The sequence below is a fragment of the Aptenodytes forsteri genome, unplaced genomic scaffold (assembly GCF_000699145.1).
Source record: "Aptenodytes forsteri isolate BGI_AS27 unplaced genomic scaffold, ASM69914v1 Scaffold97, whole genome shotgun sequence".
In the NCBI taxonomy this organism is placed as follows: Eukaryota; Metazoa; Chordata; class Aves; order Sphenisciformes; family Spheniscidae; genus Aptenodytes; species Aptenodytes forsteri.
The window spans coordinates 2,154,637-2,173,766 of NW_008795036.1; positions in this window are offsets into that span (position 1 = coordinate 2,154,637).

The following is a 19,130-nucleotide window of genomic DNA, read 5'->3' on the forward strand; positions in this document are numbered from 1 at the left end:
TTTGGTTTTTTTTAATCACCAGCACTATAGGCTAATGAAGTAGCACTGCCAAGGCTACTGTATAATTCCTGCTTTGGCACCTAGGAGACTGGACCTGGTTCAAGGCTGGGGAGGTACAGACTAAACTCAGGTGGATTAGTGCTCACAAGGCCAGGTTCAATCAGCAAAACACATCGTTTCCCATTCTTGTTCCCTGGACAGGAGGCAGAACATGATTGCCCAGGCAGGCTGCTGCTTCCTGCTCTTCCAACCACAGTAATGCCTAGATATTGGCGCCATCACAATGTCAGTCTGGCCTGTGTAAAGAAGGGTATTTCCAAACCCAAGGGTCCACCTCCCAGCGCAGAGGGGACTGGACCACCTTCCCAGGGATCCAAACAATCAACTCCCAGAGTCTCCCAAATGGTGACTCTTCTCCGCAGTTTACAGGCAAAGCTGCACCATGGAGACTTTGATGGCTTTGTAAGGAGGTGTGATTTTCGTCCTTTCCTGTTGACCCTTACTCTCCACTAGTCAGTTCAGCAGGGATGCGGTTGTCACAGACATCTTCCCCAGCGGCAAGGACACTTGAAGAAGTTCAGCCCCCTACAGCAAGTCATCCGTACCCGCTTGCGGCTGGGGGGGGGTTTTTCTCTTTTTTGTGAAATTGTGCTATTGTGTTGTAACCTGAATCAGTGAAGGCGGTCAGAAAGGGGATTTTTGTCATTTCAGTATAATTGAATTTTAATCGTCTTTTAGCCCTCCTCGCCCACCGATAGAGGCACATCGGCACAGCTGAGGAGAACAGAGGTGCCCAATTTAAACTGGGACAACTGGGGCAGACTCAGCTGGGTTTCCTGCCTGATCTCAGTGGCATTCCTGTAACACTCAGGTGCAGCTCATGCCCCGAGCTGCTCCTGAGCAGCCCTTGCTATGTTAGCAGGGCCTCCTAAACTCACATTACCTGCATTGGTGCAAATGATCACAACTTGGGTGCCCTAGCTAGGATCACACTCCAGTAGTAGTGCAGCATTGCGTATCACATGTGCAGCAGGCACGTGGAGAATGGAAAGAGGCTACATTGTCTTCTGCCAGAGCAGAAGATCTATGAGGTCATTTTAAAAGTCATTCAAAGGGTAACCGATTTGCCTGCCACAGGACTGGGATCTGTGTGGTTTTCTTGGAGACGTTTTTTCTCTAAAGTCTGCTCAAGTTGTTGTAGTTTCTGGCATGACAAAAATGCTGATGAGAGTGGTGGGCTGGATCGTGTGTGAGCTAGATGGCTGCAGGGAACGTTGCAGCATCCACAGCTTATATTTAACCGACAGTAACAGAGCAGGGGGGAACTATCATGCCCCGTGCTCCTGAGCAGCCCTTGCTATGTTAGCAGGGCCTCCTAAACTCACATTACCTGCATTGGTGCAAATGATCACAACTTGGGTGCCCTAGCTAGGATCACACTCCAGTAGTAGTGCAGCATTGCGTATCACATGTGCAGCAGGCACGTGGAGAATGGAAAGAGGCTACATTGTCTTCTGCCAGAGCAGAAGATCTATGAGGTCATTTTAAAAGTCATTCAAAGGGTAACCGATTTGCCTGCCACAGGACTGGGATCTGTGTGGTTTTCTTGGAGACGTTTTTTCTCTAAAGTCTGCTCAAGTTGTTGTAGTTTCTGGCATGACAAAAATGCTGATGAGAGTGGTGGGCTGGATCGTGTGTGAGCTAGATGGCTGCAGGGAACGTTGCAGCATCCACAGCTTATATTTAACCGACAGTAACAGAGCAGGGGGGAACTAGGAGCTTCAGAATACATTGATCAGGGAGACATTTGAGACAGAAAGGGACGTGGGGGGGGGGGGGAATGCATACATCAGACCATTAATTGCATGGAGTTAGTTACACCTAAACTTTTGAGGAACTTCTGACTCCACCTCTCGCAGGTCGCAGGTGAAAACTGCAGCCTTCATACATCAGATTAACCATTAATTGCATGGAGTTCCTAAACTTTTGAGGAACTTCTGACTCCACCTCTCGCAGGTGTGCCCTGTATTGACATACGGTATAACATACTCCTGTTTTCCAGCCTGTCTGTTGCCCTTGTCCTCCTTCTCAGCCGAAATCCTGTCTTCTCCTGCAGATAAGGCAGGTGTCAATATGAGTTCATGCCAAGCCATGCACACTGTCATAAGGTAGGGTATTCGTAGTCTCAGCTGCTGCATGTCCTCCCTGCCAGCTTCTCTGCCACTTGGATTATGGCTCTAGCACTGAACAATCTCAGTCTTTCTTCCTGAGAACCAACAGTATGATGTCATCAATTTTATGATGTGATCAGCTGCATGATCCTACTCTTGCTGAAGCCAGTGGAAAGATTTCGGTTGCCAACAGCAGGCGTCAGACCGACATTCCAAGTCACACCCTGGAGTCATCCTGCTGCAGAGCAGCGTCGTGGCGGGAGGAACCATATGATCCAATCTGATTTGCAAAGCTGCCTTGCAGAGTGCAGCAAAAGCTCAGAATGTCTCATGAAAGATGGGACAGAAAGCAGCTCTCGATATAAATGACCCAGCCTTGCCAGTCGCATTTCGAAGAACAAATTCAAAGCGGTGAATTCTTCCCCAGCTATGCCTTTGCAACCCCATAGATACTGTTTACTGCCCCGGTTGAATGCAGACAGAATAGGGCCATACTGTCTCATACGCCACAATACCAGCCAGCCAGGCGTTTCCAAGAGTGGTATGGTTTAAGGAAGTGTTACTTCTCAATCACTGCAATTATTAGGGGTATTTTAAAGACCAAGAGGCAGCTAACCTGCCACTCTATGGAAGTACGTGAAGCACAATTAAGACACGCAATTCCAATTATGCCTGAGCTCAGAAGTTCATGCAGTCTACCCATCCATGCCTACTTTATTTCCACTCAGCCTAAAAATAATTTATAGCACTTCCAATTTTGGGCTCTCTCCAGTTTTTTGTTTGTTTGTTATAATTTTTACCCAATAAATATCTTTGTGTTCATTGTCTATGTGTGGTGATACCATTAAATGTGATATTTGGGCCCCTCACATTGATCACATCTGTTCAGAAACCTGTAGATGTTCCAGGACTTAGGGATGTTTTGACATGAAACATTAATTAGAAAAAGAGCAGAAAACAAGTAGCTAGCTAATTGCACAATAATAAATGTGTCTTATATTGCTGAATGAATGGATGCCTGCTTTGGATTTCACCAGTTGAGACAAAATTGATAGGGAAAAGTGCGTGTCCTCCATCAGTCGCTACTTTGGCAAAGGAAATGGCACACTTGTAAGTAGTCTCCTGTTCTTATCTGTGACTGAGTCTTTTCAAACCCTTTACTCTCGGTTGCTGTATGTTCTTATGATTATTTCAGTACCCTGCACAAAAAACCTTATTTTGTCTCGATTTTAAATAGGGTGAATATAAATGCAGCAGAAAAGATGTATATTTTGATAAGGCATACTTTGATGGTAGTGTTAAGAAGAGAATTACAAAGAGCAGCTGACGCCTCATGAAAATCTTAATAAGAGAAATCTATTCAGAATAATTCTGGTTACTCTACTGTATTATTATATCATCTATTTCCATATTCCTCTTCCCTCATTCGTTTTTTAGCAGGCATATTTGCATAAAACCAGGATCATTGTTTCTTAAGAGTTCATCTGCTTCTGCTACTTAGCTCTCATGTGAAAGCATAATCCTCTGCATATCCCATCCCATTTAGTTAGAAACTGTTACAATTTTTATGACTTTAGATGTGGAACTAGAGAGCAAAAGCGGAAGATTCCTAAACACGCAGCCTAAACTGGCATCCTAGTTTCCTCTGTTCTGCACCAGGCATTACTAGCGATATGTGGAATACACTTTGCAAGATACTGAATGGAAATGTAACATTTTAAAGCATTTAAAACAGGTATACGAGTGTTGCAGCTCCTCAGCTCACCTGTCACTAAGTCAAGCTGCACCATTTTTAGGGTCTGTGAAATTCTATTTCTCCTCTCGTAGAGGCTGTCATTATGTCTGATGTCTCAACAAGCCTCTTTTTCTTACCATTGACTCCAACTTAATCAAACAACATGCCTTGATTGGGTTCCCATCAGATAATCTCCCCCGTGAGATTAACTATCCCTTGGAATCGAGGTAGTGAAACATGCTCCATAGACATTATTTGTACTGTCTGAAATAATTGAAGAAGACAGATTTTCTTCGTGGTCAGTGAAGCAGATGAAATGAACCCGTACAAAAATAACTCTGGAGTAGTTCTGACCTAAATTTCAAACTGAACATGATTCTCTCTCTCCTTTATAAAAGTTTGACCTTCTTTCTCAGTCTTTACTATTCTTACACCTTCTCCCCCAGAAACTACTAACAGCCCTTCCGCCAATACCAATACCTTTCATTCAACCTAGCAACCTCTGCTGCAAAAAATATGTTCTTTAGATCTCAGAAAGCTTTCTCAGAAGCAGCACATTCTGGAGAGGTCATTGACCATGTGGTATATCAACAAGAGCCTTTAAGGGAGGGTGCTAAGCCTAAATGGCAAGACACATAACCCTCCAGCTCACAACGTGATGGTCCGAGAGACAGGGAAAAGAGGGTGACAAGCGTGGAGGAAAAGTTATCTTGGACTATACTACCTTGGGAGCAAAAAAAGATGAATATATGGTGAATAAAGCGAAGACTGGCAGCAATTACAGGTGAATTTTAAATACCAAATAGCTTTCTAGCTACATTGAGCTACCAGCCTTTTGAATTTCAGCCACCTTTAGGAAAAGACTGGAATATGGCTAGAACACAAAACTGCAGGAGTCTCCTTTCACACAAAAGATGTGAACTCTAATATGAGCTGTGGCAGTGATATTTTGTATGGTGCTTCTGCTCCCTCTGCACAAGCTTTCTCCTGCATAATACAGTCGGAGAACCTGCACCCATTTAAGTTGATAAACCATTTACAGAGCTTTGGCTGAGTAGTATTCTAGATCAACAACGCGTTGGTCTTTTTTTTCACAGATTGGAGTACTATTAGGCTTGGTTCAGTACTATTTTGGGGGACTCACTTTTTTGCACTCAGGCTTGCACCCACCTTGCAAAATCCACGGTTGCCTCTGGCTTCAGGAGAGCTCCATGTGAGGATGAGATCCTTCTAGAGGATCTCTCTGCCATTTCCATAGTGTCCAGAGTTGTCCTAGATGTTTTGTAAAATAAAGTAAGGAACATCAGTCATCCCTGGACAACTTATGAAAGTTTTAGGAATAACATACAGAGGAATTAGCAAGGAGGGAAAGCAATGTGAGCAAACAGCAAGAACATCCTACCTGCATGTCCCTAATATAAAACAGCATCAGATGTGAAATTGCAATGTAATAGGAAATTACTGGCAAAACGAGATTGCCATTTCCGGGGCTGGCCATAACAGGATGTTAACATAAGGGCTGACTAACACAGCAAAGTTGAGGTCACACCAGTTTTTCTGGATGCATATATGTCACCAATGATTTGGAGCAAATTATTAAAAAAAGTGCTACTTTTCAGGTTCGAATCATCACTTTTCAGATCTGAAAAAAAATCCTGTGCAATAGGATTATCACCAACACACAAAACCTCCTTTCATCAGTGTACATGCATATGTTCCTCTGAGTAGATTTGCCTCCACGTATGGCCATTTACTCAGTCTTACTGAAAAATAGTATCCTTAGGCTATTAATTCCAAGCCCTATTTCTAATTCCTAAAGTGGCTGGTATCTGGGGGCAAATGCCACCACTGAACCAAATGCGGTGGTTCTGGTTTGCTGAAGGGACAAGAAACAGTTCTTGCCATTCATCATGGCCCTCAGGGTACTGCAAGGAAGCCCACCAACAACTGACCAGCTTTACTTTGCGCTCCAGTTAGTTGTTCTGCTCCCCAGCAAAGGAGAGGTAAAATTCACATCAGTAGCTTTAAAAAGGCAGGAGAAACACCACCACACCACGTACATGAAGAGAAAGGCTGTATTTCTATTAGTAAATTGAATGGCCCAGTGATGTTGCTGGGTGCTGAGGATGATGAGCATGGGGTGGCTTGTATCTGTGCTAATGAGCTCCCTTAGCCTTCAAAGGGGTACATGGAGCATCTTAGTCACTATGCAGTGATGGAGAGTTGTTCGCTATGTGGCACTTGGCAGGCTCACGCCAGGGAATGGCTTTTTAGTGCAGATGTTTGCTTTCCAGGGGCTAGGTATGGTTCCTGGCACAGTTTATTTCTGGAGTATAGACTTAGCCTAAGCATGCTCTGTCTCTCCTCCCCTGCATGATGAAAGGTGCTCAGAGGACTTCTCCAGTGCAATGAAATGACTGGACATTTTGCTGCAGAGGCAATGACCTCAAGCCAGCAGCGCCAAAGGAGCACTTTGAGAACAGTAGAATTTAAAATCCTGAGATAAGCCACAAATATGAGGAGGTCGCAGAAGGAAAGCCTGCCTTGCAGTTCCATGGTACGCCATCAGCAAAACCAGCCTAAGATGTTTCTGCTCACCCTATTGCCACATTTCATAGTCACTTGACCGGGTATACTGGTTTTGGCTGGGACAGAGTTAATTTTCTTCGTAGCAGCCCGAATGGTGCTGTGTTTTGGGGTTTTGTTGAAAACAGTGTTGATAATAACACGGGGATGTGTTAGCTGTTGCTGAGCAGCGCTTACACAGCATCAAGGCCTTCTCTGCTTCTCACGCTGCCCCGCCAGCGAGTGGGCTGGGAGTGGGCAAGAGGTTTGGAGGGGACGGAGCCGGGACAGCTGACCCCAGCTGACCAAAGGGACATCCCATACCATACCATGTTGTGCTCAGCAATAAAAGCTGGGGAGGAAGTTTTCCGGGGCTGCTGTTGCTTGGGGACAGGCTGGGCATCGGTTGGCTGGTGGAGAGTAATTGTGGGGTTTTTGCATCACTTGCTTTTCTTGGTTTTGTTTTTATTTTTTTTCTTTGTTTCCTTTTTTTACTTATTAAACTGTATTTATCTCAACCCACGAGTTTTCTCACTTTTGCCCCTCCTATTCTCTCCCCCATCCCATGACGGGGGGGGGGGGGAGCAAGCAGCTGTGTGGGGCTGAGCTGCCTGCTGGGGCTAACCCACAACACTGGGCCATTACAACTCTTTGCAGGGCTGTACTGTAAACCAGTTGAGCAGATCCAAGTGAAAAACAAGTCAGAATATCATGATATTGAGATCATACTCATAAAGGGCAGATGCTCCAGAAAAATCACAGCTGATCTTGTAACTTGCTGTGAATGTGTTAGACTACTCTTCCATCTCTCTAATCTCAAATCACCATTGAAAAGACCACACACTTGCTGAATGTATTTGTTATCAGAAAAGAATTACCCGCATACTTATTCAGAAAATAATCCGCGCTCTGCAAAGCACAATTTTATGCATAACTATTTGCAGTTTCTAATCTCCAGCTACATTTTGATCTCAGTTACTGATGCCTCCCAGCTAGGAGAGCAGAAACAAGACTGCATTATTTAGGCCGTGACATAAAGATGATAGATAGGGAACTATGTGGCTGACCGTAACATTCACAATTTCCAAGCTGCACTTTTCAGTCAGTAGTATAGGTCAAATGGTATTATTTCTGTTCCCCCTGTATTATTTACACAATAAACTAGCACAAGAAGAACAGCGTATTTCACAATCAGTCTGAAGTTTGCTTTTAGCGTGCAAGCGCCAGTTCTTATCAAGTTCAAGTGCTCAAATGATCTCTGAAAACAATTATGAAATGGTTACTCCCCCAGTGGACTCAAAATCTACTCATGAATTTGATTAGAGATTTTTGGAAGCATTTTCCCCAGTTGTCAGCCTTGTCATTTTCTGTAACACAATTTCTCAAAGCACAAATATATCAGTTTATTATGATTATGTGCAGTAAAACAAAGTGGTGTCAGGGATGAGTTCGTATTTAATTTTTTTTATCTTCATTTCAACAGAAAGGATCCAGTAGCATTTAGCAGTCTTCAGTCTGCCCCTAAGTGGTTAATGTACTGTTCAGAACAGGTTTTTATTACCCTTTCTTCCTTCCCTGCCTCACTGCACACATGCTAGTCTTTTTTTTTTTTCTGCAACTTGATGCTTTTGGTTCCTTTCACTGTGCATTATCTGCTGCTGGCAGTAATCTTAGCTCTTCAACTGACAGCAAAATTATGAGGTGCTCAGTACAAGATGACAATTTTCCTTCCCTCATTCTAATTCATTTGAGCCACCATCAAGGAATCAGCTTCATCTTTTCAACACGTTAACAGCTCTCTGCTGATAGAAAGCATTAGCTCCCCATTCTTCAGCAAGAGGTCAAAAACGATTTTTGTTTTGTAACAACCCATTAAATTTTGTGCTTTGGAAAATTCCATCGCGCTCCGATGTCAAATACCGAGGCTGTTGCCTCAGTTGGCACACAGAGGGAAGAGAGGGTTTGCTGTGAGATACCAAGTGATGCAGGCAGACAGGAGTCTTTCCTAGAGAGGACTGTGGTCTACCACCGGCCTTGCCTGGTTGATTACTTGCTTCCCGTTATTCTTCTTTCCCCCCCCCCCCCCCCCCCCACTCTTAAGAAAGCCTTTCAGTGTGCGTGTGCACACAGAGGCTTCTGGCATCATTTTACCGGCTTCAAAAAAGTGATAGCTAGATGTTGCTGTAGGCTTTTTTGAAGTGCAAAAGGATCTGGTTTTACACGTTACCAGCCAAATGTACGTAAAATCCTAGCAGAGACAAGACCTACCTAACTTGATGCAAATAGTAAAGGTCACCTCTGTAACTTCCACAAGGTATTCACACTGACTTCATACACCATCATGTGGCCAGTAAAAAATTGTAACATATTATGTACCTCAATAGGAAAAAATACGTACCTGCACTATTTCTGTATACATGGCATGGCTATATTCAGTTTTCTGTCCAGATGAGCTCATCTGGGTAGACAAGTGAGTTCCCTTATCCCCAGGTAGCTTCATAACAGGAAACCTTGGTCAGTGTTACACACGCTCATTTACATTCAGCATAACAGAAGCCTAAAATCTTTGTCAGACAACTTGCATTAAATTGTTCGGTGAGCACAGTTGTGTTTCTGATGGGTGTACAAGCAGATTACAAATATGACCTTAAATATGCCTGGTGGCAGATGGAGGAGTCTGTAGAGAGCCAGGGGCTACATTTGCCCCACTGAGGTCCCCAGGCGTTGGAGCAGAGCCGGGCTGACCAGCTCAATTCAAGGCAGCATGAAGCCGGCGGTGCCACTCCTCGTGCTGCAAGCAGACAGATGGTCCCGCGTTTTTCCTACCTCTCTTTCAACTGCAGCACATTTAAATACAAAGGATAAAACTTGCAATAACTCAAAACCAAAACATGGAGAATGAGAGGCGGAAACAACCTTGTTAAAAATATCCCAAACAGTGAGTATGCAGTACAATATGCATACTGCAATATTTGCAGATATGGCTGGGAGGAAGCAGAGGTGGCAAAGTGTGCTTTTGAGTGAAAAATAGCAGTTGAAGAGCTAATTCAGCATTCACCTCAGCACAGTCAGGGCCCTGGCAGAGAAACCAGCAGGACTCCTGGGCTCTGCAGCAGTGATAGCAGGACGCCTGAAGGACGGGGTTTGGAGAAGAGAAACCTGTTCACTTGGGGGAGAGGTGGACATCACAAAAAAAACGGTATTTTGAAAATGTTGAGGAGATCCAGCTTGCCTCTACCCCAACTGCAAACGGAGCAGCCACAATTGCCATCATGGTTTCATCCTACCCCAGGGAGCGTGGGGGGGCTCCCGGGGAGGGGTATGGGCACGGGCACCTCCTCCCCTTGGCTGAGCAGGAACAGCCTGGCACAAACTGGGCTGGCTGCTGTGCAGCCCTTTCGAAAGATAGTCTTGTAGGCATGTTTCCCAGCAAGCTAGGAGCTCCGTGAAACTTTAGTTTATTGCTGCTGCCCTGGGAGTAGCTGTATCTATTTCCAGTTTTACATCAGATGGCATCTGAAATTAATGTTCTTTAATAAGCGCCAAAATGTGTGTTGTCAGCATCTCAGGGTGAACACAGATACAGTTAGACCTTTGGCAGAGCTTATTTATGCTCTACCTGCACATTAAGAGTGCTCTTCAGATTTTGTCCCATGGCTGTCCTGGATTGCTTGATTTATTTATTTAGCCATGATTCAACAAAAAGAGGGGAAAAAACTGCTGCAAACACAAAGACTTCACTCCTCCTCACTCTTCCCAGTTGCACACACCCGATCGACTCATTTCCTTTCTCAGCAAAGGAATTAGGCCCCTGTGATGAAATATTTCCAAAACAAGGATGTTCAGCCACAAAATCTTCACCTCTGTGTCAGGGAAAATGTGCCAGATGTCCTCACCGCACACAGAAAGGGGACCAGCTGAGACACCAGTTAGTTTGGGGAGGTGCAATACATTCCGATGTATTTAATGCAACACGCGCCAGAGCACTGAGTGCAGCATGTGCCAAAGCTGCTGAGCTGTGAGGCAGCAGGAGACGCTCACTCCTCCAAGCACGGACACTGGCCAGATAGGGGCAGAGGGAAATGGCAGGGGGTGGAAGCTGCCCAGTGAAGTCTTCTGAGTTCCCTATAACGCTTACACAAAGCAATCTTTGTGTAAGTAAAAAACTCCCTGCTTCACCAGACCTAGGAGCCTCCTTGCTGTTTTCCAAGGGCATTACATGATCATTTTCTTCTCATCTCTTTGGAAGACCCACCTATTTTTTGCTAATTCCCTTGCTGAACTGTAGCTCTGCTCTGCCCAGAGACCCTTCACAGAGCTGCAACGTTTACTGTCTATGATGACTTCAACATGAAGTAGGCTTGGTTGAAAGAGAATGTGTTTTCTTGAGCTGCCAACTCAGTCAAGCCTCCAGCAGTTGAGCTGGATTTCTTCCATCTTAGGCATCATCACTAGTAATCAAGGGTCCTGCCAACAAGCTCCAGACCCTGGCTGTGCCTGCGTGACTCTGTGGCCATCAGCTGACGTTATCAGCGACAGCTTGCTGGCTCCAGTGCCTCCAGTACCATCGCATGGGGGAACTTGCTGCGGTGAAGCTAGCAGAGCTGGTGGCTGTGCGTGCTGCAGAGAGGTGCTAACAGGCGTGAGAAGCACTGAGGACAAACTGACTAAGGTCAGGAGATACCTACCGGGGTCAGAACACACCGTCTTTAGTCAATTTTCAGAGTGTGGATGCATCAGGAGACTATTTTGCTGTGGACTGGACAGAAAGGGTTTTCTCCCCTTTCCCGTTTTTTCCAACCCTGGAAAGAATCCCTATAGGGAGACAAAAATGCCTCCCTTCCCCTCCAGCAAGCAATATGACACCATGGAGCATAAATCCATGCATATTCACACACAAACTTGCTCACAGGGAAAAAAACATAGCAGAACTGAAAGAGACAGTTTAGAATACCACTAAATTACATGTGCCGTGTAATTTGTATTTTTGCTCTTCAGCAAATCAGTGCTATTCTCTCCCGCTAGCACTCGGCGTGAGTACTTGAATGCAGAACGGCCGCTTGGAGCAACTGAAGTTCACCTGGGAAACCCAGAGGGATTTCAATGTCCATTAGCTGTGGTGAAAGGGAAAAATGTCTTTCCTATATTTCAGCTGGACTACTAGTGCTCTGTTAGGATTTCTGAAGAAAAAAATGCTTCAGCATTTTAATATACAGCATCAGTTGGCAAGAAGGTGTTTCATTATTAAAGCACTGTTGAAAAATCTGGCTATTTATCAGACTTTTAAATGGTGCCAAGCTTTTTGAAAGCCTGGCTTTCCCATTTCTTTTTTCTCACTTTTTTTCCTTCTGTCACTTGTTATTCAGAAGTGTTAAGTGTTTCTGGATGTGCCTCTAGAGCTTTCTCTTTTTTGCTGATCTTTTCCACATCTTCGTTAAATAGAAACACGTTGAAGAGAGGACAACTTTTTAACATATCTTATCAAAACTGAAATATTCCAGAAAAATAATAATGGAATTAGTTTTGATTTAATCCATCAGCTATGCAGGTGCAGCTGCATATCTAATACTACAAAGCATGCATGTGATCTCCTTATAAGATGAAAGGAGAAGACTTTGCAGTTGAGGTTTATACTCTTCCTTTGCATTTACTGCCTCTTCATTTTCTATTTCCCTAACTACCATTGCTCCTGGAAGAGCCGTAAGCTTTGCTAAAGCTCTGCTTGAGAATAATACACCAGCCATTAGTTCTTCTTGTGAGTAAGGATTGACACCTTGTGGCCAGGAAGTGCTAAAGAAAAAATAATCCTATTGCATTTTGAATCATCTGGCCATTCCCTATAGGGCAGTTTTCTTTAACCATCATTTACTTAGCTCTTTAAAGAGTCACAGAAATATCAGCATAAGTTTGGGTTTGTGCTCTTTCCCTTATGTTTTTATATAGTTAAGAATGATTAAACTTCCCATCTTCCAGGGAGAGAAAATATCTTTGGATGCTTTGCTCCTCTAGCAGCCAGATAGGGGGTTTCTGCTCCAGCCAGACGATCCTTTAGGGAGAGGATAGCTCAAGGATCATCTCACTGGGAGACTTCACTCCCAGTCCTTTGCTGGAATTTGAGGAATACTTTTTCTCCACTGGAAGCATTTGCAAGACCTGGATGAGCATGAGTAGTATGATCTCGCAGTGGAAATTGCTGAGACTGTTTGCCATGGGTCCCCAACTCATCAGCCCGTTTCAGGACAAACCCTCAGCCTAGGGAGCAGAAGAAATGTGTGAGGGGGCCACCATAGTCTGGGGACAGGATGAGTTTTCACTGCTTCAGGATGTTATTTCTGCTTCCGCCATAAAACTTCCACATAAACTTTGAGATTCTCTTAAAATCTCTGGTTTCTTAATTGCCATATTAGCAACAAAACCAGGACTCTGAAAATCTTTTTAGCTCAAGGAGGTGGAAAGGGCTTGCAACACCCCTCACTCCAAGCCAGTATTTCCTCCTATGTGGAGATTTATTTTTATTTATTTATTTATTTATTTGTTTCCTCCTATGTGGAGATTCATTTTTATTGTTGAAATTACACTAAATTCTAGGAACTCAGCGTGCTGGGGTTTGTACACATCGCCTCATGTCCTCACTGTCTATATTGTTGAAATTACACTAACTTCTAGGAACTCAGTGTGCTGGGGTTTGTACTAACAAAATACTCAAAGGGTAGTTACACATCGCCTCATGTCCTCACTGTCTACGTAGTGGACAAGAAGTGTCAGCTAGGCAAAACAGATTAAAGGCAGGGATGTGAGCCGGGAAGACAAGGCAATAGAGTGAAAGGGGGAAAAAAACAGACATTCCTGCTCATCCAGGTGATGTCAGATGAGAATTTGTATGTCAGCATGGGAAAGATGAATTTTGAGCAGAGATGTCAGAGAGGGTATGTCTAACTTCTTTGGATTTTGACTGAAAGCTTTTCCTAAGAATGGAGGATAGTGAGGAAGAAAATGCAAAGCATCCTCCTCCTCCTCTTGAAAAGTTCACTGGGCTAGTTCAGAGGCTGGCAATAAAAGTGTTACGTCTCTCAAGGTCAATCTGTTTTGCTTGTGCATAGTGCACAACTTCTCCCAAAGTACAAGAGTCATCTCTTGAAGATGCCCAGGAAAAAAAAAAAAATCACTGACTTTTTCATGGGTAACCATTATAGTGACGCAAATGACCATTTGTCCATGGTGACGATGTCAAAGATGCTTTAAGCTGTACAACGTACTGAAGTCAGTGTTACAGATTCCCAGCTCTGTTGCTATATGGGCTGTAAGATGACTTGTGTGTGAACATTTATGAACCTAAGAGCTGACAGACTCATCCAAACCTCTTTCCTAAGTGAAAAGCAATGCCTGTTCTGAACTCTCCAGTTTGGAAAAATTTGCTTCACGTGAACATTTAGCTTGTGCAGGAGCCCTCCTGGACATCACGTGTCCTCCCAGTATACACCAACCACATCTCAGATCAGTAGCAGTAACAACTCTGTTTGCAGGTCTTGTGTGCATTACCTTGCATGTCATTCTCTTTATTTTCTCTCTGTTAGGTGATGGCAGCTCTTCCTCCACTCACCTATTGCATCAACCAAGTCAGTCCTCCTGACTGGAGCTACCTCTGCTCAGGAGCTGTTTAACGTTTTGGAGCCTCCAATGAAGGCTGATCCCAGCACTAGGCTATTCAGCTGCAATAGACTGGATGTTTCCAACGCTGTGTGAGACAGGTCATGCTCTCACATATGCTGAATCCCATGTCAATGTAAATTTGCGGGGCTTGCATGTGCAATCATAGTTCTGTCAACCCATCCAGAGGGTGGCAGATGGCTTCAACGCTGCACTAGCAGAGCCATGGAAATGGCACCTGGCCTCCCAGCCAAGTCAGCTGGGGTAGAGTTACCCTGCCTGGACTCTGGGGCATCCCTTTCGAGAGCACATTTTCTGGCTGCTTCACACAGCTTTAAAGTATTTGATATGGTCCTAAGTGCCATGAACCAAAATTGTGTCACAAAACCCTGACCTGAGAAACTATCCTCCTCCCTCACAGGCAGCCCTCACAGAAGAGGTGCCCAGGAGGGGGTGGCAGTGTCCCCAGTACAAGGGGTGGAGAGGCACAAGGAGGCCCCATTTGTCACCGCAAAGGAGCAGACAAGGGGGCCTGCAGCTGCAGGGACACCCCGCGTCCTTCCTTCTCTCCTGGCTTTGCTGCGCAGGAGGTGCTCCTCCACCCCAGTGAGAGCTGGTGGCTTCACCTTGGCCGCAGGCAAAGGGCTGGCGTGCAGATGGCTCCCGTGTGCCCCGACCTTCCTTACGCTGGACCAAAGCCAAAAAAGGCAAAAAATTTATCCACTTTGTAGGATAAATCCTACCGGGATAAATCCTGGTAGGCTGTACTGTGCCACATGCCAGCAGCAGCAGAGGGCACCCGAGGCTGTGCCACTGCGCCCCATAGGAGAGGCATCACCCATTTGTCACATGTGGTTATGCTCCAAAAGGAGGACAGAGTACAAGACCCCTCTAGATGACCAGCCCAGGGAAAACATACTGACATGGGGTTTGGGTACAATTTCAGTTACGGACAAACCTGAAGGGGAAGGAGCCCTAGCATTTAAAAAAATGGGTCTAGGATAAGAACCAGGAATTGTTAGTTTTCAGGACTGAAAATCTGGGGGGCCTGTCTTTAATGTAGGTAGAGGACCTTAGGTACTTGGCACTGCTTTCTTAGCTTAATCCTTGGAAACCTTTCAAAGCTCAGCTGGAGAGGACCCTGAGAAACCTCATTTGACTCTGAAGTTGACCCTGATTCGAGCATGGAGTTGGACCAGGCGACCTCCAGAAGCCCCTTCCAACCTGTTTTTCTATCGTTCTCCGAGTTATAGTTATCCCAGCAAGCTGTGTGATGTGTCAAACCAAGCCTCAGACCAGAAAGCTTTCAATAAAGCCGTGATCAGGGTCTTCACTTTGAAGAGAAGCTCAGGCCTAACTCACAGTTTATTTACATCATGATGTAAATGCTACTGCTCCACTGGAGACACAGGATGCCTGCTTTTGCAGTTTTGTTACAAATATTTGGGGTGTAATTTTCAAGTTTCAGCTTTTGAAGCCTAGAAGTTTCAGAATTTCAGGAGAAAATGAATGTGCCTATGGGACTGAGGCAAACTATTTTTGAAACATGGCTTTGCAGACTTAATGATTTTTTCTATTTTCTGGGTGACCACTGATGCGCCTTCACAGCGGTGCACGGAGTTAGTCTTTGATTCTCTGCAGTAGTCCCTGGAATAAGCCTAAAAGATTCTTTTTATACAGTCATTTGTTTTGGAGGGTGGGGAGAAACAATGCCCAGAAATGTTTCATCAGGCATGCTTTTCTAAGGCAGTCAGTGAGTAAAAGCATCTGAGTCATGAGCAAGCAGAGGGAAATTTTCTGTCAGACTAAAGAGTAATTTGAACCCATTTCTCTCCTACCAGATCTCTTGTGCAACCTCAGTTTGAGAGCACAATAGGTTAGAATATAGGTTTACACTTTTCTTTGTCTTTGAATCATGCCATTAGGGTCTCTATCAGCTTTACAAAGTCGGAAATCTTGAAGGCAAATGACTGCACTGGGACTCCATATAATATTAGCTGCAATAGCTGTGGATTCTTTGTTTACATCCATTCCAAGAGGTGAGCCGCACCTTCTGACAGGGTTATTGAAAAAGATAATTTATCTTAAGGGGGAGTGGAAAGTAAATAATAACTCATCTTTAAAAATCTTAGTAGTAGTCCAACTGCTACCTCTTTTTCTGGTTTAAGGTAACCAGATACATTATAGTTATATATCTAACCATTCCTTATTCTATGGGATATCATTAAACATTATTGAAGCATAGTAATAATCACTTTTATATAAATATGAAATCAGAATCCTAAGAAATAAATTTACTTACAGAAAGTCAGTTGTGAAGACTGAAAAAGAAACAGAGTGTGAGCTTCCTTTGTGATATGGGACTATATACCACCGTGCTTACAAAAGCATAACTATACAAAAGAAGGACATAAAGTTCTGGCCCGCATAGTCCTTGTGAAGCTCCTAGAGTGCTGTGTTTGGTGCTGGAGTCACAATTGCCAAAAAGTCACTTCAAAGAGAAAGATGCAGAATAATAAAAATATAGTCAGGGCTATAGAAAACAGCAATGCGTTAACAATCAACACGTATTTTAAAAGAATAAGAGAAAAAATACTTAGAAGAATACTTAGTAGAGCTAAAACCAGGACATAGGAGATGAAATTAATAGAAGAGGTGATTAAAAGGACTATCAGAAATGATACTTTAAATGAGTAAGCAAGGGAGCAGGCTTCAAAGGAAAAAGAAAGCAGCTCAGTAAATTTGGGAATGGATATCACTTAAAAAGCATACTTATTCTTGATTAAGAGCCTTTTAGAGTGAAACCTACTTCTTCTCTAAGTAAAACATAGCTACAAGATCATTGTAATAAAGTCTTCAAAATGTTCTTAACAGATACAAGTCTGCTGTGTACTTTTTAGTGTTTTGCTTGGGTACATCTTTTCAAGGAGGAAGACAACGGTAAAGTCATGCTGGGAGCTTCCATATGAGCTCCACTCTCACAGCAGCTCCCATTTCAGGCATCCTCCTTTACAGAAACACCATCCCATCCACCCTGAGTTTATCCATCTGAAAGGGTTTAGCAGGTGGCTTAGCTCTGACACCTGTGAAACTCTGGATAGCCTGAAAGCCTGGCTCAATGAGCAGGCTTTACTGCACCAGGTAGCTGTCTGCAAGTGAAAACAGGGAAATTTAGGAAAAGGTTAAGGAACCAATGGAATTGTGCCTTGAGTACAATGTTTATTTATTGACCCGTAAGTGGTGCAGCTGTATTTTCAATGTTTGATGGGAAAATGCTAAGATAAATATTTCAAGAGGTATGACTCTTATCTCTCCTGCTGTTATTCTGGGCCAGCAATCTATTCTGAAAGCTTTTTTGCCAGAGGTGGGCTTCCTGCAGTGTTTCTGACTCAAATCTATGTATACAAGTGGGAAATGTTGGTTTATTTCTAAATCCTAAATATTTGATGCTTTGTGGCAGGTCCTGTCTGGAGAGGGTACCTGGGGAATAGTTGAGCCTAGAACAAGAAAGCTATCATAGTTACTTGAGAAACTTTCTTCCAGTACAATGGTGTGCCAAGTTTATTAGTAGCATAATCCAAATGCTTGCCAATATCTGAAATTGTTTCTAAAAATATTTAGTAAATACGTAATCATCCAGTTGAGATTTCTGGACTGATTAATCCAATTAATTTTAGAAGAAATTGCCCACAGGCCAACAAGTAAAATGCAAGGAAAAAAATTAATTAAGATCACATACTGAACTTTAAATAGTTAAAAAGAAAATATTGTGTCCCTAAACACAAAATTTATGCATGATCCCTTTGTCATCCCTTTTAAAGAGTATATGAAATTTCCACCATGCTTTAAATTAGGGGGAAGAAGCCTACCATCCCATCTTCCCATTTTTACCTTTCTACTGAATAAAGAGTTGCAAGAGGCAGCCCATTTAGCAATGAAGAAAGTTGAAAGCTTATTTTCCACATATTTTTAAAAATACACAGTGAGGTCATGGCCTCACTGAAATGTGCAGCTGGAGGAGAGCACGAGTGGGAGGTAAAAGCTGCAGCTGGAAGCAACTTCTCCAGTGTCATGCCCTGGCTTGGCCAAGGCTGTGTTGGCTCCAGAGCCAAGTGATCATTTAAGATCACATGTAGAAAAGGGTGCCGTTGTCTGATCACCCTTTTCGTTATGAGAAGCTCTGGAAGGACTACCTGCTCTGATAGCAGCTTGCATGGTCCACTGATGCTGTTGTTCTGGAGAAATTCTTGGTTGATGCCACAGTCATTTAAGACCTCCAATCCCAGGCTTGTCACATCAATGTAGCACTCTTTACAGGTTTCAGTCACTTCTCAGGTAGGGCTGGAATAACTCTTTATAACCTGAACCCTTCAGAAGGTTAACTGCCACAGGTGGAACGAGGAAGACAACGGCTATCAGAAACATTTGCAGAGCAGTAGCAATATCCAGCCTACTAACAATTGTTAAAGCCAGCTGGCAGAGCAAATCACAGTGTTAGGCCAGCCTGCCAATCTGGGGTTTACCTACCCAAGATAGGTGCAGATAGCTTTACAGCTCAAATATGGTACGTGTTTTCCACCTTGTACGCACTTCAGGAATGTCCCGGGTCAGGGACACACATCCATGTAGTCATTGCCTTGACTTCTGATAACAAAGTTGAAAGTATTTTCTTAATTCCTTAATTAGTTCCTGATTTCAGGGGCTTGGAAAGCCAAAAGAAAAGCACTTCTCCATTAGCACACCTGGTGGGTGAGGACCTGCAGCCTGCATTTCAATACCTCTCCCTGATATGGGAACAAGAGGTCAACCCCTTGCCGTAGCTCAGCCATGTCAGGAAAAGCACCTATGGACAGGCAGCAAACTCTCCAGGTAGCTTCTGGTTTTGAACTTCTGTGCAATCATAATGATTTCAGCAGGGGATTATATATTTAAGGACAGAAAGCACCATCGGATCTGACATGCTGGATAACACAGACCATCCCATCCCATCCCATCCCATCCCATTCTATCCC